The following is a 26,090-nucleotide window of genomic DNA, read 5'->3' as shown; positions in this document are numbered from 1 at the left end:
ATGCTGTTTATCTCGTTTTCCATTTGCTTCTTTCGTTGTTCACAAAAGAAGTTCATATTGAATTTATTCCTATTTTATGTTGTTTACGTTTTGTGACGTCTTGTGCCCACATATGCATATGTTTATACGTATACATGTAGGTATGTACATATACGTATGTATATATGCATATGTATTATTTATATTATATATAAATACACACACACACACACACACACACACACGCATATATAAATATACATACATATATTACAGAGATGTACTTGCATAGCAAGTGACCTGATCTGAGAACGTGTGCTGAAACAAAAACAATTGCAGCGTGGAAGATATTTATAGGCCATTTAAAAACGCACAAAACCGTTAGATTCACTTCAACATTTAAATTTTATTTGTCAAAATATTTCCGTCGCTTTGAGCGACCTGTTCACTGACAAAATTCCGTCCTGCATCTAAGAAAGTAACAGTTAGTTCATGATATGTATGTATGTATGTATGTATGTATGTATGTATGTATGTATGCCTATAAATATGTGGGTATGCATATCTGTACATGCGTATGAATGCGTGCATGCCTATACGCGTGTATGTATGTATGTATTTTGTATTCATATATATGTATATATATATATATATATATATATATATATATATATATATATATATATATATATATATATAAATGTGTGTGAGTGTGTGTGTCCCTCTCACACTGTCTAACGGTGAATGGATACAACGTCTTAGATACATACATGCAAATATAAAGCTACTTATACATACGTACAAACGCACACAATCATATAAACACGTATACACTCTCACATATATACGTATAATCTTAAAGTGTACACATATATACGCTTAGCCATCTACACATATATATGTCACTATTTATGCAGCCAACGGTTAAAAAAAAAAATTATACATAGACATATACCTATATATATGTACATACATATATATATAATATGCATATATTTACACACATACTCATACGTGCATGCATGTACCCACTCATACACACACATATACTCAAACAACACTCACACACACACACACACACACACACACACACACACACACATACATACGCACGTTAAAATACACATACATCTACACAATATTTTTCTCCGATCAAGACGGCGAGTTGGCAGAAACGTTAGCACGCCGGGCGAAATGCTTAGCGGTATTTTGTCTGCCGCTACGTTCTGAGTTTATATTCTGCCGAGGTCGACTTTGCCTTTCATCCTTTCGGGGTACATTAAATATGTACCAGTTACGCACTGGGGTCGATGTAATCGACATAATCTCTTTGTCTGTCCTTGTTTCTCCCCTCTATGTTTAGGCCCTGTGGGGAATCAAGACATAAATATGTTTCTCCCATTAAACGATGAGATTGGAGAATTTCAATATCTGTGAAAATTGTAATTTTGAGTACTATGAATGCATTGTAATGATCAAAAGCTAGTTGATTTCCTTCGTTCACCTGGCGTATTACCAAACAGTGATATGCCTACATAAAAATAACGAAATTTTGCTGATAGCACATAGAGAAAAAATACACTCACAAATCATTGAAAGACTTTGGAGAGACATAAAAGAATCAATCAAAAAGTCAGAAATTCGATCAAAATATATTGAAGAAATATCAGACGAAATACTGATAAGCATTTCGCCCGGCGTACTAAGGATTCTGCCAGCTGTCCGCCTTAATCTATACCTATAAAATGCAGGATGTGCGTGTGTACGTGAATGTACTTTGTGCACGTCCACAAATTAGCACGCATGTCGCTCTAATTTTAGGATGACATTGGTCACGACCATGGCTGTGCTTTTGTCAGCTTATTTTCCACGAGGCACTCTCGTTCAGCGGTAAAAATCGATATTCAGCCATAACTTTTACCAATTTTCATGTCGGTGAAATCTGTAAGTTTTCTAATATGTGTTAAGTCCCTTGTCTCGCAATGACGAAAAGTATTATACAGAAAAACAAAGATGAATCCCTCTGAAAGAAATGCATATATAGTTTTAATTTTTCTATATATTTCATTTTAAATAAAATTTTGAATGTTAGATAATTAATGTTGGTTTATTCAATTAGAAAACAAAACCTAATGATGATGTAATTAACAACTAGTACATTTCGTTTCTAAGTTTTTGTTTGCTTTTATGTTTAATTCTTTACTTGACTGTTACCTTTCTTACGTAGAGTGTCTGCATTCTAACTTTTTAAATTTCTGTTCGCTAGAAACCTCACAACAAACTTTGTTCATCCACAACATTCTTTCCATTCATTTCTGTTTATGAAATTCTCTGTACGGTGGTCGAGGCAAATCGATGACTTCGTGCTGTAGTCGTTTTTCTTCCTATGTGATTTAAAGCATTTTTTTATATATGGCATTTCAACATTAGAAACGAGTTCCGAACATGCTATTCAAGTTCCCTAAAACTTATCTTCTGCCATAAAATCTTCGATGATATAATGATATCAGAAATAAATCATTGCTTTAAATTCCACCTCCCAAAAAACCTACCATCCAATGAGTGAAACACCTCAAAACAACAATTCAAATGGGATAGAGAGTACACGCATCACAACAACAATAACACCAAGTCTGTGGTTGTTTGTATGCGTGTGTGTGTGTGTGTGTGTTTCTGTGTGTGTGTGTGTGTGTGTGTGTTTCTGTGTGTGTGTGTGTGTGTGTGTGTGTGTGTGTGTGTGTGTGTGTGTGTGTGTATGTATGCAGATTTACGGTATATCCTATTGTTAAGGAAATTTTACACAATCATTCAATAAAACTCAAATGGGACAGTACACCAGGACCCGCTTGGTAGTCAATCACTGACGCCTCACTTTATTGAGGCCACCATTGTTACAGGGTGCGGGAGGGGGGAAAATGTTTTCATTTCAAGGATGCACCTTTATCCCTCGGGGTCAGACATGTTTAACTTACGCAGATCGCAGTTCCTGGGGAGGCCATGCTTCACCATGTTCATCGACAAATCCCAAGGTCAAACACTATCGGTGGCGGGCATCCATTTGGGGGAGCCGTGCTTTTCACATTGGCAACTTTATGTGGCCTACTTCAGTCTGGGGAAGGAGAAACGCTCTTTTTGTGTATGCTCCTCAGGGCAAAACACGCAATGTTGTATATAGCGAAGTTTTATAAACGTAGAAAGAAGAACAAGTCATCATTGCAGCCGATGTGGTTATAAACAGGTGATCCGGAAGCATTAGCCGGACATATTCTCAAACCATGGTAACATGACTCATGGACTCTTCCTCTTCTTTACTGGACAATGCTGACTTCTCCGACAACAATGCTCACTCGGCCGATATCAGCGCTTGGCCAAGTTGCTCATAGAGTTAGGCTAGAAGGGCCAGGCCCCTTATTTTTTGTTAAGGCTCTTGGTAAGTTTTCCTAAGATACTCCAATCCGGATCCCCAATGCAAACCTTCGAATTAACCTTCTCCAATGCAGATCTCTAATGCAACCTTATCCAATCCAACTCTTTGAGTCACCTTCTTCACTGCAGATCTCCAATACAAACCTTTGATGCATCCTTATCCAATGCAAACATGACATTCAATACAACCTTCTCCAATGCAGATCTTCGATGCAGATCTTCGAGGTAACCTTCTCCAATGCATATTTTCGATGCAACCTTGACCGATAGTACTCTGAGGAGGGATTAGGACTAGATCGGGATTAGTCGCTGCCTTTTAGAGGCTCCCGAGCCAGCTCTCACTAGGTGAGCTAAGGCTTAGGTTAAGGCTTAGTTGCGATCCGAACATAGCCTCTTCTGAAGCAAGTCAGAGATCTGTTTGCAGATCTTTCCATTCGGAGTTAGTTGCTTAAAAGCTATATACTAGCTTATAAGCTAGTAAACTATATATTAACCCTTGTCAACATTTGCATTTCACATCACCTGGTGTCGGGTGATGCGCGTGAGAGCGCTTGGCTTTGTCAACACTTTAAGCGCGCCATCGCTCGTGGTAATTCTGGGAGCATGCTGGCTTGCTTCATTAAGTTCTGTTAAACCTTGTGGTATGCGACCAGTTGCTTTCAAACAAATAATAAAAGGAAAAATCAAATCGGACAGAAATGGAAGTTGGTAGCCACACAGAAAAAATTCGGAAGTTTGTCTTTATTGGGTGGAGAATCACCAAGAACAGATCGGTGGGCCAGGAGTACAGGTGGAGGTTGATGAAACCGTTATTGTTCACAGAAAATATAGCCGTGGAAGACTTGCAGCTTTCAATAAGAAGACTTTCAGCTTTCAATAAGGTGTGCATTCTTCTGGTAGCAGGTTTAATAGCTTCCATGAACTGGAATCGCGCGACATACTGCTTTAAGAAATGAGCCCGGATGCCTGGACGAATCACCGTTCTCTTGAAGGTGCTCCACAATCATTCGATTGTCTGCGTGTGCACTGATGAAATTGCTGGATCTACGAAATTTTCACTATGGTTAACCGGAAATTGTGTGTAACCTAGATTTCCAAGAGAATTGTAGGCACCGCAAGAATCACTATATATTATGGATCCTTGACGTATGTGGCGAGTGATTATCGGAATGAGTGAAGAGGCATTTCGCCTTTCCTCTTCGGAACACTCCGATGAAAGAGGTATCAAAAATTTCTTTTTGGTTTCTCGTTCGATTCCACCGAAAAGCCAGATAGTCTTCACAGAAAATATAGTGGTGGACGACTTGTGAAGACTATCTGGCTTTTCGGTGGAATCGAACGAGAAACCAAAAAGAAATTTTGATACCTCTTTCATCGGAGTATTCCGAAGAGGAAAGGCGAAATGCCTCTACACTCATTCCGTTAATTACTCACCACATACGTCTAGGATCCATAATATATAGTGATTTTTGTGGTGCCTACAATTCTCTTGGAAATCTAGGTTACACACAATTTCCGGTTAACCATTGTAAAAATTTCGTAGATCCAGCAATTTCGTCAGTGCACACGCAGACAATCCAACGATTGTGAAGCACCTTCAAGAGAACGGTGATTCGTCCAGGCATCCGGGCTCATTTCTTAAAGCAGTATGTCGCGCGATTCCAGTTCATGGAAGCCATTAAACCTGCTGCCAGAAGAATGCACACCTTCTTATTGAAAGCTACAAGTTTTTACCCTGGTCCAAGATGATTTTGTCCTCCAAATAATCGGTTCCTTGGTAAAATTCACGGAAAGTGATTTAATGTGCATTTGACTGATGTTTCCAGCACGTCGTAATGCAACCCTTCTCGTTTCGTTATCATCACTGTCGCATGTCTATATCCAAGTAATGGACAACGCACAGAGGTATGTATAGATTATTTTCAAATAATTTCTGTAATTCATTGTGGTAGCATACTTTACTATTTGACAACGTTTTCTTACACACGTTTTCTGTTTTATTATTACTTATATTCCACTGCTTCATCGTTTAATGGGAGAAAAATTCTGAATATATATATATATATAAATATATATATATATATATATATATATATATATATATATATATATAATATATATATATATATAAATATATATATATATATAAATATATATATATATATAAATATATATATATATATAAATATATATATATATATAAATATATATATATATATAAATATATATATATATATAAATATATATATATATATAAATATATATATATATATATATATATATATATATATATATATATAAATATATATATATATATATAAATATATATATATATATATATATATATATATATATATATAAATATATATATATATATAAATATATATATATATATAAATATATATATATATATAAATATATATATATATATATAAATATATAAATATATATATATATATAAATATATATATATATATAAATATATATATATATATAAATATATATATATATATAAATATATATATATATATAAATATATATATATATAAATATATATATATATAAATATATATATATATATATATATATATAAATATATATATATATATAAATATATATATATATATATATATATATATATATATATAAATATATATATATATATATATATAAATATATATATATATATATATAAATATATATATATATATATATATAAATATATATAAATATATATATATATATAAATATATATAAATATATATATATATATATATATATATATATATATATATATATATATATATATATATATATATATATATATATATTTAACGAAAACCACACGAAAGCCAAAAAATCATTTTCGCTAAATGAATTTAACTAAAATTGAAGAATATAGTAAAGAATGATGTATTGCTTGTTGTAATACCACGCACTCATTTCTTTGATTTAAACTATACTTATGGTTTTAAAAGGAATATGATCAAAAATTTAATTATTATTTTCTAAAAACATCACTTATCTTGAATAATTTTCTTTCTTTCATTTCGAATAAAATTCTCATCAAGACAGCAACTTGTTTCACCTCTTTTCAATTTTCTTGTAAGAAAAATTTTCTAGCTGTTCAAGATGATAAAGCGCATCGGAAAAATCGATTTTTTTTTCGCTTTACTTAGTTTGATTTTCCAATTCATCAAAAATTTCGGGATTCTCATTGTTAACAAGGTTCACTATGGAAATTTCATCTAGTAGATTATCGTCAGCATAGGCAGGTAGATTTAAATTATCATAGAATGCTGTTTCTTCATCTGTTTCGATTGAATTTTCCCTAACAACCATGTTTCTGGTCGGCATTTAAGTACTTTTATTTGTTCCTTCCCAAATTTTGTAGGCATGATTAAAACATGATTAAACAAAGAGCATTGAATAACTTGAATTTCTTAACCTCATCAATGAAATTAATATCTTCCTCGTTTATCATACTTCAATTCCTTAAGAAAATCTTTCGGTAAGAGGCTTTAAAAGAATGAATAATACCTTCATCAATAGGCTGCATTTTTAATGTGCAATTCGCCGGCAAATAATGTAGTTCTATATAGCTCAAATTGATATCGATGTACTGAACGACGCTATTGTCGAGTAAAAGAAGTATTTTCCTATTATCTGTAACCATTTTTTCATTAAGCCTCTTTCCAACCAATCTCAAGTCATCCAAGGTTTTCCACTATGAGTATAATCTAGTCCCAAAGCTTCCATGTTAATCTGTGGAGATTTGAATTTACCGATTATAAGAGACATTATTTTCCCGCCAGTTCTATTCACACAGAAAAGTATTGTAATGTGATCTTTTGAAAATATTCCCGAGGCTTGTTCTTCTGTGTTGAGAACCAGTGTTTATATAAATGACCTGTTTCATCGCAATTAAAAGTATCTTGAGGAGAGTATGTTTTGGATCTTTCAATAAAATTTTGAAAAAATGAGTTCTTTATTACAACGGGATTTACTAGTTCTTCTTCTCTGGAAATTTCCCTAGATTTTATGCCGAAATTTTCTTTAAACTGTGTAATCCACGTTTGTGAAGCTTTAAAATATTTGATTTGAAGACGATCTGCAATTTTAAGAGTCATACTCTTCAGCATATCATTGGTTACTGTGTGAAAATTTGATTTTTTTCTGAATCCGCTCATAAAGTGGATCGTGGATAGCTTTTGTAACATTCGGATTTACTAAATTCTTCTGCCCTTGGTGATCTTTTTTTGCTCGTATTTGGATTTGTTCTTTAGAATACTATTACTAACTCCTATTGGTGTTTTGAATTTCTTCTTCGGTTCCTCTTGTGTCACCAACGAGTTCTTTTTCTTGTGATTCAATGCTTCCAATTTTTTAAAAATTGTATATGCTTTTCTTTTGCTCTCTTTGTTTTATACAAAATTATATTCAAATTTAGAGAAAATTCTGATCTTTTTCAGTCTGATCTTTTTCAGTGCAACGCCCCGATTTTATAGAAAAAAGGTCAGTATTTAATATTTAATTCATTTTAAACATAAAAAAAACAAGGTGTACTCTTTCTGTCAAAATATTTATCTTTACAAATACTTTATCTGCTGTTTTTAAGATTACATCCCTAAGATTTTTAATTTTTTTTCTCATGCGTTTGATATCAGCTGAATTGAATGCTGGGTTTTCAAATAGTCATGACTGGCTGTTTTTTTTAAAGCAAATTCTGTAAAAATCGATCTTGGATAGTTAAAACATCTTAATCACATTTTTAAAAACAAATTATAGTCTAACGTGCTCGTTCCTTAATGAATGAGTACTCGTTAATGCGAGAGGATATTAAACAAATTTATGGAACAAATACAACCGATATGCTTGCCTTCGGTTTTTACGAATAAAAAATAAATTTAAAGCGTTTGATGTTATATTTTACAGCATAAGAACTTTAGGGACACCATCGGAGAAAGCCACAATGCATTTCCGTTTAAATAATGGTTTTTGTTTTCGGATTAGCCTCCACTTTGACACAAACTTTAAAATTAAAGCTTTCATATGCGATATACTATATAGTTGTGGTTTTGTATATGATGTTCAAAACTAAAGCTATCATATACTATATACTATATAGTTGTGATTTTTGTATATAATGTTCGAGTCCTGCCTATAAATCTCAACAACCACTGCACTGACGATCTCAAGGGGTCTTATATGTTTACACAAAATACGTTAAAATAAATGATCATTTAATGAATAAAGCTGTGAACTCATCTCACATATATCAGACAGCGAGCTAACCAGTATATATATTTTGCCGGTCCCGGCATCATAGCCTATTCGAATAATCTTGTCTCCCATTATTATACAAATACAAGTGATAGACATATCATTACGTTATATTAAATCTATCAAAAAATCCCCCAAATATTTCTAAAATTCCTTTAAAATCTTTTTTATGTATTCGTTATTTCGAAGGAAAAGTAGATATAAGAATGCCAGGATTTTGTCTCTGTCACCAAGGTCAGTGGCTATCGAACGCCGACGAAGGGAAATAACCCTGAAATCCGGATCCGTTCGTGCTACAGATCATGGTGAGAGGGATAACTTCTCTTGGCAAACAGGACACAGTAGTGTGTCGATAAGCCAGCTGGAGGAGATGTCCTCCTGGGGCTAAAAGCAACAGTAACATCCACCCCTAGGGGTCAGTCACACTTAAGTGGCAATATACTACACTTTATCGTGCAGTTACTGTTAATACTTCATTTAGAGAATTAACATTGCTTGTTTTCACCTTTTCGATATCAGTGAAGAATTTCACTGGAAAAGTAGATATAAGAATGCCAGGATTTTGTCTCTCTCACCAAGGTCAGTGGCTATCGAACGCCGACGAAGGGAAATAACCCTGAAATCCGGATCCGTTCGTGCTACAGATCATGGTGAGAGGGATAACTTCCCTTGGCAAACAGGACACAGTAGTGTGTCGATAAGCCAGCTGGAGGAGATGTCCTCCTGGGGCTAAAAGCAACAGTAACATCCACCCCTAGGGGTCAGCCACACTTAAGTGGCAATATACTACTCTTTATCGTGCAGTTACTGTTAATACTTCATTTAGAGAATTAACATTGCTTATATATATATATATATGTGTGTGTGTGTGTGTGTGTGTGTGTGTGTGTGTGTATGTATATATATATATATATATATATATATATATATATATATATATATATATATATATATATATGTATATATATGATAACTTTCTGCCTGTATCCAAGAAATGAACCACACACAGAGGTATGTATAGACTATTTTCAAAACATAATTTCTGTAATTCATTGTGGTAGCATACTTTTCTCTTTGAAAATGTTTTCTTACACCAGGTTTCTGAGAAGTTCAGGACTGAAAGCAGAGACTGAAGGTTTCATGTTGGCGACACAACGCCAAAGCTTGCTCACGAAATACTACCAGGTTAACGTTCTTCAAAATGGTTCTGACACTAAATGCAGATTTTGTGACACATTTTACGAAACAATAGACCATCTCGTCTCGGGATGTCCTGTGCTGACACCAAATGAATATAAAGATCGCCACGACAGGGTAGATCAGTATTTACATTGGAAAATATGTAAACACTACAAAATCATCACTCCTACTTACTGATATTTTCCAGTCAACACTGACAGAAAGATCCAGGCTGATCGACTAGACATAATTATTAAAGATAGGGAAAAAAATACTTGTAGACTAATAGATGTAAGTGTTCTCACTGATAAAAATAAATATATCTGTCAAGGTATTTGACAAACTGAGTAAATATATAGACCTGGAAATTGAAATACAAAAGATGTGGGATCTTAAAACGAGAACTATTCCTGTTATTGAACGTGCTCTAGGTATGATAAAAATAGATATCAGAAACATGCAGATATAATCCCAGGAGAACTATGTCTCAGAGAAATCAAAAAGATTGTGCTGAGACGTACTGCCGACATCCTTAGAAACATCCTCCATCTGTGTTGTATTACTTTCAGTCATATTGTAGCATCTCTTATCCTTCACTCGCCCCAGGACGCTGGGTGTATCGCGGCAAGTGACAGTAACAAAGATGCAGATTAAAAGTAATAATAATAATAATAATAATAATAATAATAAAAGCAAACGATGCTGGGTCATAGATATAGCATGCCCAGCTGACAAGGTATGCGATGAGGAAGAAAGAAAACTCGATATATATGACAGGTTAGCTTGGGAGGTTAAGCAGTTGTGGTCGATGAAAAAGTACCAGTAATTGTCGGAGCCCTAGCAACAGTGAGTAAAAGTCTTGAGAAGTACATGGAACAAATAGGGACCGCAATAAGGGTGGGGCACATGCAGAAAACAGCACTGCTTGGAACCGCTCGAATACTCCGGAAGGTGCTCGAAAGATAAGGGGTGTTACATTAGTTCACTAGTAGTGAACAGCTGACACCGTGGTACATCTCCAGAATTAGAAGCTGTGCAAAGACAATAAATAATAATAATAATAATAATAATAATAATAATAATAATAATAATAATAATAATGGCAAAACAATCAGCAACCTTTTATATATGGATGACCTAAATCTATACGCTACAAATGATAAACAGCTGGAAACACTACTACAGCCAGTGCATGGATTTACCAAAGAAATAGATATGAAATTTGGATTAGAAAAATGTGCTAAAGCAACCCTGAAAAAAGAAAAACTAGTTAAGAGTAGCAACACCACACTAGATAAAGCCAATGAAATAAGAGAATTAGACCAAAGCCAGACATACAAATATTTAGGAATCAATGAACTAGATAGGATACAACACACACAAATGAAAGAGAAAATAAAGAAAGAATACTATAGACGAGTTAGATCAATACTGAAAACAGAGCTCAATGCTAAAAACAAGATAATAGGTATTAACACTTTAGCCGTCCCAGTTATAAGTTACAGCTACACTATCCTTAACTGGACACTAAATGAACTAACGGAAATAGACAGGAAAACAAAAAAAATAATGACAGGATCTAGGATGCACCACCCAAAATTTGTCATAGAAAGGCTATATATAGAACGTACAGAAGGTGGCAGATGCCTTATACAGCTGGAAAACCATTATAAAATAACCACCATAGGACTGCAAAAATACCTACTTCAGAAGCAAGGAAAACTCGATATATATGACAGGTTAGCTTGGGAGGTTAAGCAGTTGTGGTCGATGAAAAAAGTACCAGTAATTGTCGGAGCCCTAGCAACAGTGAGTAAAAGTCTTGAGAAGTACATGGAACAAATAGGGACCGCAATAAGGGTGGGGCACATGCAGAAAACACGAGCAAAACAAAAAACTGTTTTCAGTCTTTTAGGAAGACAAATACAAACAAGAAATCATACTACCTAACAAATAATAATAATAATAATAATAATAATAATAATAATAATAATAATAATAATAATAATAATAATAATAATAATAAGAAGAAGAAGAAGAAGAAGAAGAAGAAGAAGAAGAAGAAGAAGAAGAAGAAGAAGAAGAAACAACATAAGCTATAAAACAAATGAAATCCAAACTAAAACTAGAACAGCAACGGACCATGATAAAATGATGGCAAGAAAAGCCCCTTCATGGCAAATGCTGGGCTAAACTAAATGCAAAAGAAATAGACAGACAAAAATCTCAGCAATGGTTGAGAAGCTCAGGACTCAAAGCAGAGACTGAAGGATTTTTAATTGCAGCACAAGACCAAAGCCTTACCACCAGAAATTACCAAAAACATATAATGAAAAGAAACATTACAAGTAACTGCAGAATATGTGGCGATGGACAAGAAACAATAAATCATATTATCTCTGGCTGCCCAGTTCTTGCTAAGAAGGAATATATTCACAGACACGACAGAGCTGGGACCTATATATACTGGAAGCTATGCTAACACTATGGAATAACAACAGAAAAAAGATGGTATAAACACACGCCAAAAAAGATCACAGAAAACGAGAAAGCAACCATACTCTGGGATATGCCAATACACACAGATAGAGAAATTAAGGTCAATAGGCCAGATATAGTTGTCAGAGATCATGAAGGAAAAAAATGCTTTCTAATTGATGTATCAATACCAGCAGATGACAACGTTTCTCTAAAAGAAATGGAGAAACTTTCAAAATACAAAGACCTGGAAATAGAGATAACTCGAATGTGGAATCTAAAAACAGAAACAATTCCTATCATAATGGGTGCATTATGTATGTTAAAAAAATATTCAGACAAATACATAACAAAAACACCAGGACTTACAAGTATATATAACATACAGAAAATTGCACTACTAGGCACTGCACACATTCTACGCAAAACACTTTCAATACAGTAACCATAAGAGTATCACAGCAAAGCACAGCACGTACCCAAGGCACACAGAGCTGCGCTCGGTAGTGAAGTGAAAGCACGCTATAGAAATAAAACTACTGAATAATAATAATAATAATAATAATAATAATAATAATAATAATAATAATAATAATAATAATAATTCTTAGAATTAATGGTAAACCTATTCGGTTATTTCTGGAAACTTTATCCAAAAATCCTGAAGCGTAGCTTGTGTTGTGTCTATATAGAAATATACTTGCTCATCTACAGCTCATTGAAAAATGAAAAAAATTGAAATACGATGTTTACTTAATGCACTTTATATGCACTATATACTTTATGAACAATTTTATAGTTAATACACAGCACTCAAAATAAATATTCACCCACATTCTTCCTATCAAAAAAAAGAAAAATATCCCCGTACATAGGATACAACCTTTAGTTAAATTGCATATATCTTCCACGTAAATAAGCGTGGATAATTCACCCACCTCTCTCTGCCATTCTTTAACCTGACCATCACCTCTCTGCTAAAATTATATTTCTAACTCTCCTCCTCTATATCACTACCTTCAACTAACATTTTCGACCACATAATAAATATTACGTTCCCACTACCTCCCGTCATGGACGCTTCCCTCCCCTCTTTTTCTTGCTTCATCTTTCTGACTCATTCTTCGCCTTATCCTCTTTTCCTCCTTTTTTCCTCTTATCTTTCTCTTACATTCCCCAACCTCACATCTTCTCTCCCTCTTTTTCTCCTTCCCTTTTTCTTTCTTCCTCGTTTCTTTCATCCTCTTTTTCTCTGTTACCGACAGGCTAAGTAACGCACTGACAAGCAGAATTATTATAAGATAATAATAATAATTACGGAGATGTACTTGCATAGCAAGTGACCTGATCTGAGATCGTGTGCTGGAACGAAAACAATTGCAGCGTGGAAGGCGTTTATAAGCCATTTAAAATAACACACAAAATCCGTTAGATTCACTTCAACATTTAAATTTAATTTGTCAAAATATTTTCGTCGCTTTGAGACCACGACCTGTTCACTGACAAAATTCTGTGCTGCATCTCAGAATTCTGTACTGCAGCACAGAATTTTGTCAGTGAACAGGTCGCGGTCTCAAAGCGACGAAAATATTTTGACAAATTAAATTTAAATGTTGAAGTGAATCTAACGGATTTTGTGTGTTATTTTAAATGGCTTATAAACACCTTCCACAATAATGATAATAATAATAATAATCCCAAACCAGTATATTCTAAAATCCATTTTGTTTCTATATGCAGCAAACATAACTGATATACACAGACATGACAGAAGTAAATAGGCACTCATATAGTCATTAAAATTTATTTAAATCTGAAATTATACATTCAAGTTATTTATTAGTTGTTACAATACGAATATTTAATATTTAGTAGACATGCTCTATGCATTTTTTAATGCAAAGACCCTGTTAGGCACGTTACTGGTCAGATGATGAATATTCTCTTGTGGAATTTCTTGCCAAGTTTCATGCAGCAATCTCAAAAGATATTGCTTTGAAGATGCTTTCTTGTTCTGTTTATGAAGTGTCCTGTCCATTATGCCCCAGAGGTGTTCAATAGGGTTCATATCTGGTAAATGCTTGGCCATGGAAGCATTTTAATGCCATTCTCTTCCAACAATTTTTGGGTCATTTTAGCCCCATCTTCCATGAATAAAGAAGATTCTTTAATAATTTCACCACTTGAGAAGGTTAGAAGTCCTTTCTGCAATATGGACACATATTTATCTGAGTTTATGCTTCCCTCCACCAGCTCTGATCAACCAGCTTGAATCGACCATTGCTCCAAATTGTTCTCCAGACCATCACAGAATGACTGCCATGTTTCATTGTTGACGGCAATCTTTCACAACTCTTGAAGCCAGGCACACACACTCAACCACTGTCCGAAAATACAGCAAATCTAAACTCACTAGAGAATATGACAGTGTCTAAAAATGCTAGTCGCCTCTCCACCATCTCACTTGCCTAATCTTTTCTCCGCTTGATATTGGCTGTTCAAAAAAGTTTGTGGAGATACCTGACAGCTGTTCTGGGACTGATACCAACTTCTCTTAACAAAGAGACGGGTCTTGTCAGGAGGCCCTGGTCAACCTGGGCGAGGTGATGTGGACTCCTTCCTCTCGATGGTGAATTGCAGCACAATCACACTATGAACTGTAGAAAGCGGAATTCTAAGGTTTTCTGCGGTTTTAGGCTAACAATGTCCACCTTCAGACTGCCCCACAATATAGCCTCTTTGAAATTCAGAATAAAAGACTAAAAGAAATACAATTGAGTCAGAATATATTTCTTTACTAGTTCCAGAGAAAGCCGTGCGGTCAGGCTGGTGCACCGACTTCACTCTATGTCTATACTGAAATACATGCACATATGAATTGAATTTATTTTAAATATATGGCCGTGTTATTCACCTGAATGATATGTGTATATATTTTATACTTTCAGTCATTGATAGGAACTAGAAAAAGAAAAAAGAAAGAAAACAATGATTACGTGTTTCTGGGTCTTCGTGTCATATATTTTATTAGCGGACAAATGCCAAGTTTCCATTGCGTAATAAAAAATAAAATGAATGTCACAGAATTCCGTAGAAATAAGTAATCAATCAAATTAATAACTGCTAATGATTAGAAAATGGGTTGTATAAAGTACGGTGAATCGAACTATCAAGCGTAGATCTTGGATATCATGAGGGAATTTTGTTAACACTCAGGTCAGTAAGGGGGGTGGGGGTGGCGTTACAATTTCATATCAAGTCACAGTAGTATACAATCATTCAATCAACAGAATATACCCTTTCAGATTAGTTACATGTACGTTACACAAAGTCAAACGATTTCATAATGCGGCTGTTTAAAAGAAAGAGACTGGAGTCATTGTACCCTCATTATCATGGGCTTTCCCAATCAGAGTTGTTCTGTTCAACTTCCATATCTTTTATTCCGCTTTCTTTTAACTCCCAGGTAACTGTGGAGCCCCAGATTTATTCAAAACATCTAGTACCATTTTTAACATGAGTCCGTTGGCGGTTTCTGAGGAAATATTTTGCAGTTAGTTGTCAAGCATCGACAGATAGAAAATTAGGAACGACTTCGTGTGTATTCAATAGCTTGAATCAATAATCTCGAAAATATGAACAATATAATCAGTAAAATGAAACAAAAAAGAACAATACTCTAGTGTTCATCAGAAGTCATATATTGATATTCCTCGTTTATCAAAAATGTCTTGCCTATATTTAAACATTTAAATGCATTCTTATTTACTCATATGATTTGTCTGTAAAGTCTGTTTATCTGTGAGTATTTGCTTTGCGTAGCTGCTTGTTCCATAAGTCTGTCGGAGATAAAGATAACTGATTTGATTCTCATATGAATAATATGTCTGTATATTTAGTATTTCAAACTTAGATAAGACTGTGCAAAAATTTTAAAAAATCAGTCAAACATTATGTGATTATGTGTTTCTAAGTGTTTCATTTAAATATACTCTTTCTAACAGCTTGTATTTTGCACATGAATACAAGATACAAGTTCACAATGTATATAGCTATATAGCTATTTCTATGCGTGTGTGCAAGTATGTATAACTATCTATAAAAGTACAAATATATATATATATATATATATATATATATATAAATATACATACATACATATAAATATATACACATACACATATGCACATTAACTTATAGAAGCATATGTTTATGTATATGCATGTATGTATAAGTGTATATATGTGTGTATACATACAGGCATTTATATATGAATGTCTGTGTATATTATATATATATATATATATATATATATATATTCTTTTACATTTGACTGCAGCCATGCTAGAGCACCACCTTTAGACGAACAATCGACCCCAGGTCTTATTCTTTGTAAGCCTAGTACTTATTCTATCGGTCTGCTTTGCCGAACCGCGGGGACGTAAACACACAAACATCGGTTGTCAAGCAATGGGGGTACAAGCACAGACACACAAATACACACACACACACATACGACGGGCCTCTTTCAAATTTACTCACAATCTACTCACAAAATCTACTCACAAGGTTTTGGTCGGCCTGGGGCTATAGTAAAAGTCATCTAAGTTGCCACGCAATGGAACTGAACCCGGAACTATGTGGTTGGGAAGCAAGCTTCTTATCACACAACCACTCCTGCGTCTATGTATATATTTTATATATAGAATTAAGGATAAAATCAAGTAGCCAGCGTGAAATAAAAAACTTACAGGTAACAGTTTATACTAATTTATAATTATATAACTAATTATATTAAAGCATGCGGATTAACCACACCAACACGCTAGAAGTAGACGCCAAATGGCTCTTAAACCACTTCAATACTCCATTGGCACAAGTTGTAAGCCAGCAGATGAATAAATAAACAAGATTTTCTGATTAACTGTAGATCGATTTGAAACTTGGTGTTATAAAACAGCCTGTTATCATCAGTACAATATATCAAAGTATATACATGCAAATATCTATACATAGCCACATGAACACCGTATTCGTGCGACCATATACATACATTTACACGCATACATCAGTAAAAATCCAATTTTTCTTTTCATCACAGCCATGTGCATTTTTTTATCAAAATAACCTCGCAGCGAATGCAATTTGATCAGGAGCAAAAATATTTGTTTTTCTATATAGAATTAAGGATAAAATCACTTTAATGATTTTATTAAGTGGCCAGAGTGAAATAAAAACCTTATAGCTAACATTTTATACTAATTTATATTGTAACAACTACGAATGAGAATGACAGCCCCACGATTGACCGAGAGGGGGGAGTCGAGAATCAATCAAACCCAGTTGACACGGAAACGACCTTGGATACGAATACGGCTATTCATTCGAACAGCGAACGAAGTGCAAATAACTTTGGATACAAGCTGTGCTGTAGAACTTTTGCAACTGTAAGATGCTTGAAGATACACCAGGGAAAAACTTTTGAGAAGAATACAGAGCAGTGTAGATCATCTGATCGTAAAACACGTGGCAAATCATCCCCGGACGCAAACCACAGCGGATCGATAAATGCTACAGCAAAGACCTCTTCCCGTCAGGAAACTGCAAGTCATGAAACTGGTGCATCAGATAGTACTCGGAGGAAACCGAGGGTTTTGTGGCCTGCTGCTAATGAGAAAGAGTTTGAAAACAAGGTACGTCGAGGTCTTTATAAAATGACAGGCTCTACAGTGGAGAAACTGGGAAAATTAACATGCTCAATTTACGATACAGGGAAGGAATTGTTTGGAGTAAAAGAGAATATCCGATTAGCGAAAGGAAAGTGTAGACCAAACAGGAGGATCAGGAAAATGAAACAGTTGAGGAAAGAAAAGACCAGCCTAAGAAAGTGGTGGAAATATGCTGCAGAAGATGACAAACCTGGCTTCGCACTGCTTTATAACGATTTGAAAAGGAAATGTCGTTATGTGCAACGACATATCCGCCGATATGAGCGTCGAAAGGAGAGTAAAAGGGCTCGGGGTCAGTTTCTGAAGGACCAGTACGGGTTTACTAAGAAGCTGTTCACTGAACCGAAGAGCGGTTCTTTATCGTGCACGAAAGAAGAATTGGACGCTCATGTCAAAGAAACCTACAGCGATCCGCACCGTAACCAACCACTGCCACCTCTACATGGGCTAAATCATCTCTCAGAACCTGATATTGAATTCCAAATTGGGGACATCACGGAGAGAGAGGTGAATGATTTCGTAAGAAAAGCGAGAGCAAAGAGTGCCCCAGGAGGTGATGGCGTCTCATATAAAGTCTATAAATATTGCAATCGTCTGCGAAAGAAGCTCTTTGTCCTACTCCGACAACTGTGGCGCGAAGAGACTCTAGTAGAAAACTGGTGTAAGGCAGAAGGTATATACCTGCCGAAAGACAGTTGAGGCCGATATCCTTATTGAATGTGGAAGACAAGATTTTATGGGAATTCTTTCCAGGAGAACAGTGACGTATTTACAAAATAACGGGTATGTTGATGAGTCCGTTAAAAAGACCGGAATCTCCGGGATCCTTGGATGCGTTGAACATTATTGTTTTTCGATTTGGAAAGCGATCCAGGATGCCAAGCAGAAAAAGAGAAGTCTGAACGTGGTATGACTTGACCTAGCTAATGCATATGGCTCAGTACCACACGAATTACTGATAAGAGCCATGGACCACTTCCACATTCCAGACAAAGTGATCAAAATAATGAGGATGTACTATGACAGTTTCGAAATGAGGTTTACAGCTGGAAATTTTACAACAGATTGGCACCGATTGGAGATTGGCATTGCTGCTGGCTGTACAATATCTGTCACGTGGTTTATCTTAGTCATGGAGTTGATTTTGAAAGCGGTGTATTTTTCGGAACAAATCGCCTATGTACAATTGCCTAAGAAAGCCTTCATGGATGACATGACACTTTTAGCTACAGATAAACAAGTCATGCAGAATGCCCTCTAGAGACTAGACGAACTTGTGAGGTGGTCTAGGATGCGGTTTAGAGTAAAAAAGTCGCGTAGTCTGATATTTGTTAAGGGAGTGCAGAACGAATTCAAGTTTCGAATAGCTGAAGAAAGCTTTCCAACAGTCAAAGAAGAACCCGTCAAGAGCTTGGGGCGTGTATATGCTGGAACATTGTCAGATAGAAATCACGGAATGGAAATCATGAAACAAGCCGAGGCTGGATTATGAGCGATTGATAACTCGAAGTTACCAGGTAACTATAAAATTTGGTGCTTGCAGTTCGGTTTGTTCCCGCGACTTTCGTGGCTACTTTTAATATACGAGGTAGCCTTGTCACGAGTTCAAATCATTGAACAAAAATGTAACGTGTTCATTAGAAAGTGGCTAGGCCTACCTCGGATGTTGAACAGTTCAGCTCTTTATCGTAAAAGAGCTTCTTCGTTGCAGTTACCACTAGCATCAATAGTCGAAATATACAAACTAGGGAAGATACGGACGGTGATGATGCTGAGAGAATCGAAGGATACGGAAATCAGGCAGAACCCACCAGAGGTGAAAACAGCCAGGAAGTGGAAAGCAGAAACAGAGACTGATGACATCTTGTCTTCTCTTGTACACAGAGATATGGTGGGTGCAACACAGAACCATCGGAGAGGACTTGGTTTTGGCGCAAATCAGTTCAGACCGTTTGCAGATATGATGCGGAGCGAACGCAGATCTGTTGTTAGCAACAGCGTCAAAGCAAGAGAAGCAGAGAGAAGAGAGCTTCATTTGATCCGATGTAGTCAACAAGGACAGATAAAGAGATGGGAAGAACATGTTGTTGAGAGGAAAATACGTTGGGATGAAATATGGAAGTGGACGACATCTCAGCTAAGTTTTCTGATTCGTTCATCCTATGATGTTTTGCCGTCACCTAGGAATCTCGTAAGATGGAACGTCTCTGAGAATGACATATGCAAATGCGGAAAGGTCGGAACACTGAAACATATTCTTTCCAACTGTTCCTTAGCATTGAATAGATATACATGGAGACACAACCTGGTCCTGAAGGTTATCTTCAGTGCCATGAAGAACCAAATTCATCTCAACAACACTGAGAAAAAACCGTTGAAAGAACCATCTAGAGATTTTATTACCTTCGTGCGCTCAGGTTAGCGGATCCGTTTCAAGAAAAAGAACAAGAAACTTCCTGTGAGAAATGAAAAGTGGAACGACTATTGGGAAGTGACTGCAGATTTGCCTGGGTGCCAGGCATTCTTTCCCATCCCAGTTACGGAAAAACCGGACATTTTAATGTGGTGTGAAAGAAGGAACGTTGTAAATCTAGTCGAGTTAACGGTTCCTCATGAAGATAATATGGACGCCGCGCGGGCTCGAAAGATTGACCGTTATGTAAACCTTCTCGAGAAATGTGAAGACGCAGGCTGGAAAGCGGAGCATTTTCCAATTGAAGTTGGATGTAGAGGGTTTGTAGGACACAATGTGAGACGACTGCTGTTATCGTTAGGCCTAACTCATCGTAAGGTAAATACCACCATGACCGATATCCAAAATACAGTGGAGAAGGCTAGCCACTGGATTTGGTTAAAAAGAGACGATGAGCGATGGTTAGAGAAATATTGAGCTTTGTTTTTAATAACTAGTTAATCTAGCAAGCAGGGCCTCATATCAGTGGGGGGGGGGGGGGCTGGTGCGCATTGATGCCGTCGAGAGGTAGGCTCCGAAACAGCGCGCATTCTCTCCTGATTACCCCATACACTTGCTGGCCTTCGGTATGCGGAGTTCTCGACTGGTAGCACTTGCATGTGCGAGTTGTTTGCAAGAAATAATTATATAAAGAATTATATTAAAGGGTGCGGATTAACTACACCAACACGCTAGAAGTAGACGCCAAATGGCTCTTAAACCACTTCAATACTCCACTAGCACGGATTGTAGGCAGGCAGATGAAAGAATGAATAAGATTTTCTGATTAACTTTAAACCGAAAGACAAAGAACTGCGGACAGATAATCATAAATGTTATGAAATAGTTGATTTATGATTTTCACACTCTACTATGCAACACTCCTCCAAAAAACATACAGGAATAAACTCATACCATAAATACCTAACAAAATGAACAAAGCCCACATGTGCCATAGAAGGCTGATACCTGACAAAAGAATACAAATTGAGCTGCACAAGCAACACACAATACAAAAACTAATACAACAGAAGACTCAAACAAAACATACTGATACAATACCCACCTCAAAAAACGCAGCACACTCAACCCCACAAGAACAAATGTGCAACAAATAATGCAATAGAAAGTTGCTTGAAACTATTAGATGTCGGTCGAAAAATAATAGTGGTGATGACGTTGGTGATGAAGGTTATAACAACGAAAGTGAAGCTAGACCTTTAAGGGGAAGCCCCACGCTCGGAAGTGGTTCAGTAAAAATGCAGACTGACCACAGCTGTTATCCTAATATTCCATCAGCAGATAGTAGAGTAAGGAGGAGGAAGTGGACCAGCGAAGAAAAGAGGATAGTGATGCAGTGTTACTAGAAAGTGAACCTAAAAGATAGAGCTATAGAAAAAGGATGGTAACACTTTGGGTAGAAAAGGGTATGGGTAAAGTAACTGAGCAGAGATAAGTAGATCAAGCTGATACTATTAGGAGAAGGAAGTGGATGACAGAACTTGGATAGAGGAAATAACAAGAGAACTGGAAAATAAAGACAAGGTGGTAGTGATTTAAATGTGGAAGATCAGAAGATTTTAGATGAGTTGCAGGAAGTAATGAGTAAAGAAGTAAGAAACACATTGCCAGCATTAAAAAGTACCAACAAAAGGAAGACCAGAAAAGTAGATTCTGTTATCAGTAGGATAGATACTAAAAATATAGGAGACACAATCTTATTGATATATGCAGAAAGGGTAGAGATCAGAGGGAGAGATTAGAAAAGAGCAAATGTGGAAAAGGAGATTACAAAATAAAGTGAAGACTTTAAGACAAGATCTAAGTAGAACAGAAGCCTAGAAATTGAACAAGTTAGCAAATACAAGATGCAAATCTTACCTTGAGAAAGGATACTTAGTCAAAGAGACAGGGCTTGAGACAATAATAGGAGTGTTGAAACAGCGTATCATAGCAGTGGCAGGCAAGCTCTCCAGATATCAGAATAGAATAGATCAGTATCAACAGAACATATTATTTGAGACAGACCAAAGGAGATTTTATAACCGAATAAATAGTAAAGAAGGAAGTACTGAAGATGAGAAATCTAATGCAGAAGAATCTAGAAATTTCTGCTGTAATATTTGGGGTAAGCCAGTCAATCATGATGGAGATGCAGTATTGTTAAAGAAAGTGAGGGAAGAATTAGTGAGTGATAAGCAACCAGATTTAAGACTAGTGTTAGGAATTGGAAGGGCCCAGGGCCAGATTTATTTCAGAGGTATTGGCTAAAGAAATTTAGTAGTTTACATGGACGCCGAGGGAACTTCAGGATTGCCTTAATGGGGGAATAATACCAGATTGCATGATTAGAAGGAAGACAATACTCATTATAATGACAAAAGCAATGGTAATACAGCTAACAACTATAGACCAATCACTTGCTTGCAATTAGTGTGGAAACTGCTCACAGGAATGCTTTCAGAAAGTATTTTCGAGCACCTTGACAACCAGAACTTACTGTCAGAAGAACAGAAAGGTTGCAAGAAGAAGGCTAGAGGAACGCATGATCTATTATATATAGACAAAGCAGTTCTAAATGAAGTAAAAGCTAGAAAGAAAAATATAACACTAGCATCTATAGTTTATAAGAAAACCTATGACATGATCCCACGCTCATGGATAAATGAATGTTTGAGTATATTCAGTATAGCAAACAATAAAAGAGAATTAATTAGCTTTAGCATGAAGAAATGGAAAGTAGATCTCTACTCAGGTGACACATTCTTAGGAAAAGTTAATACTGAAGCAGGAATTTTCCAGGGGCCCGGTTGTCTGCTTTAATATTAGTCTTATAGAGGAAGGCAAAGGCAGGGTGTCAGTTCAGAAATAGTAAGGGAAAAATTAACAACTTGTTCTACATAGATGATCTGAAGCTTTTTAGTAAGACTGAAAAAGAGATAGATTCCTAAATACAGACTGCAAGACTCTTCAGCAAAAATATAGGCATGGAATTTGGCATAGAGAAGTGTGCACTATTAAACCTGAAAATGGGACAGGTAGTCAACAGCGAAGACATCCAATTACCAGTTGGCCAGACATTAAAATCATTGAAAGGAGGGGAGAATTATAAAGTATCTAGGAGTATTAGAAACTGACAGAGTAATAAATATAGATATGAAAACGAAAATTGAGAAGGAGTACATCAGAAGGGTGAGGAAGCTAATGAAGTCGAAGCTAAATGGTCCGAATCTAGTGAACGCTGTAAATATTGGGGCAGTATCATTACTTAGATACTCAACGGCTTTTGTATATTGGACAAAAATCGAATTAGCGAAGCTGGACAGACGAACTGAGAAGGAATTCAATATGAATGAAGGACTCCCCCCAAGTGCAGGGGTAGCAAGATTATATTTACCTAGAAAGGAAGGCGGAAGAGAGTTAATATTAGAAGTAGACTGCGTGGAGTTAGAGCGAATAGATATAGTCTCCTATGTAAGTAATAGTGATGAAAGTTTATTAAAAACCGATAGAGTCAAACAAAACATATGGGAGACCAAAAACACAAACGAAGTTAAAATCCAGAAAAAAGGACAGAAATTATCTGACTGATAGTAGAGGGCGTTGCATGGTAGATTCCCAAAGATAGTTGCAGCAAATAGTATTAGTGAGATATAGCTATGGTTACAGAAAGGAAAGCTGAAAAAGAGGTCAGAAATTTTTGGGCTAGTGGCATACATTGACTGGTAATATGCCATACGGTTTGACCATTTTGTCTACAAATTCTGCACTTATCACTTTCTGATGTGTTGTCTATTCTGTATTTGATGTAATCCGTTCTTAATTCTTGCCCTTGGGTAGCACAGATTAGGGCCCCATTTCCGGTTTTAAATGTGCAAATCTTAGCCTTCTACATAAATATCAGTGGATTACTCTCCTTAAGTCGTCATGTCTTTTCTTCTATTCTTTCTGTGCCAGCAGGCTACATTCACTTACTATATGAATAACGCTTTCTTCGTTTGATTTTTCTTTTGTTTTTGTACAAGTTGGCTCAAAGTCTCGCCCAGAGACCTCAAGAGACAACAAGTTAGAAGTTCATGTTGGTGTTATGCCTAGGGTGTCATATATTTGGTTTTGCGCATAGTATTGTTCTAGAGAATGTTTAAGAAAACAAGAAAATCGTGAGTTTGTTTTAAAATTTGAGATTACATAGAGAGTATTTTACGTAGGATATAGGCAGTTCCCACGAGCACTATCTTTTGAATTTCTGCCATTTTGGGGTTTCCTGGTATCTGAACTAGGTAGCAATCAGCCCCTTTTGCTATCATTCCTAGGGCACCTTTGACAACAGGTATTGTTTTATTCTTGAGGTTCTGCATTTTGCCAATTTTTATTTCAAGGTATATATACTTGCTCAGTTTTTGGCAGGTCTTGACAGATACATTTATATCGATTGGAACATCATATCAATGAGGAGGCATGATTTGTGTCTGAAGTCTTTCAATATAACGTTTGGCCTATTTGCCTCAATCTTTCTGTCAGTTTGAACGGTGAAGTTCCGGAAGAGTGAGACGGGATCATTTTCAAGAAATGGAGGTGGCTGGTATTCCCACCAGTCTTTATCATGGGGCAGGTTCAGGCTTTTCCAAATTACCCAGTGAATATATTGTGCAGTTCTATCATGCCTGTTGAGATACTCTGTAGGCGCAAGCAGACAGCACATGGAGATAACATGATGAAGGATTTCATTTTGTTTACATACACGGCATGTTGGGCAGCTGCCGTCCTTTAATATGTTGACCTGGTAGTTTCTTGTAGTTAGGCATTGATCTTGGACTGCTATGAAAAACCCTTCTGTTTCTAATTTTAAGCCAGAAGCCATTAACCTTTGATGGCTAAGGGCTTTGTCAACATCGACATTATTAGCTCTCTTTGGGTATTTGCCACTGAGAGGTTTTTCTTGCCATTTATCAGTAACAATATCTCAGGCAGCAGTTTTAGCAAGGGTTTTCATATGCTTAGAGTTTCTGTGTTTGTTTCTAGTAGATCTGATTCTGGGATTTCTTGTATTTGGAATTCTCTTAGGTATTCAGTTGTCTGTTTTGTTATTGAGTATGATGCTTTCTTGTTTTCATGTGTAGAGACAAGTTGTAACATCCAATCCTCAGAGTTTTTTTCAAGTAGGTGTCTAGGCCAATTGTGGCAATCTTCATTGTTAGCTCCACTTGTAAAAGTCCACGGCCTCTGGCAGGTAAAGTTGTTCTATATCTACCTTAATGTGGTGCATTCTATGCATTGTCAACAATTTTCGTATTTTTCTGTCACGATTACATATTTCAGTAGTTGACCAGTTAATGATATTGAAATTATAAGTCATGACCGGTATGGCTAAATTATTGATCGCTTCCATCCTGTTTCTTGCATTCAGCTCTGTCTTAAGTATTGCCCTTACCCTGCGATAACATTTTCTTCTGATCCTTTCCCTCATCACTGAATGTTTGATTCCGTCCCCTTCAAGTAACCCTGGGTACCTGTAGCTCTCCGCTGGTTCTAATTTCTTTATCATATTCTTCTGGTCAAGGTTA

The 26,090-nt window shown here is 35.9% G+C and overlaps 1 long non-coding RNA gene across 1 annotated transcript; it reads right to left on the bottom strand.

The window, feature by feature from the left end:
- Positions 1-14,133: 14,133 nt before the first annotated feature.
- Positions 14,134-20,992, bottom strand: LOC149133723 (uncharacterized). Its single transcript, XR_016243414.1, has 2 exons — positions 20,478-20,992; positions 14,134-16,184 (listed from the first exon to the last, which is right to left on the bottom strand). It is a non-coding gene; the product is annotated as an uncharacterized LOC149133723 (long non-coding RNA).
- Between the last annotated feature and the right edge of the window lie 5,098 nt (positions 20,993-26,090).

Source organism: Octopus bimaculoides, chromosome 10 (assembly GCF_046866305.1).
Source record: "Octopus bimaculoides isolate indiv1 chromosome 10, ASM4686630v1, whole genome shotgun sequence".
NCBI lineage: Eukaryota > Metazoa > Mollusca > Cephalopoda > Octopoda > Octopodidae > Octopus > Octopus bimaculoides.
Note: the sequence above shows the minus strand (reverse complement) of the source record. Positions and strands in the feature narration are given on the sequence as shown.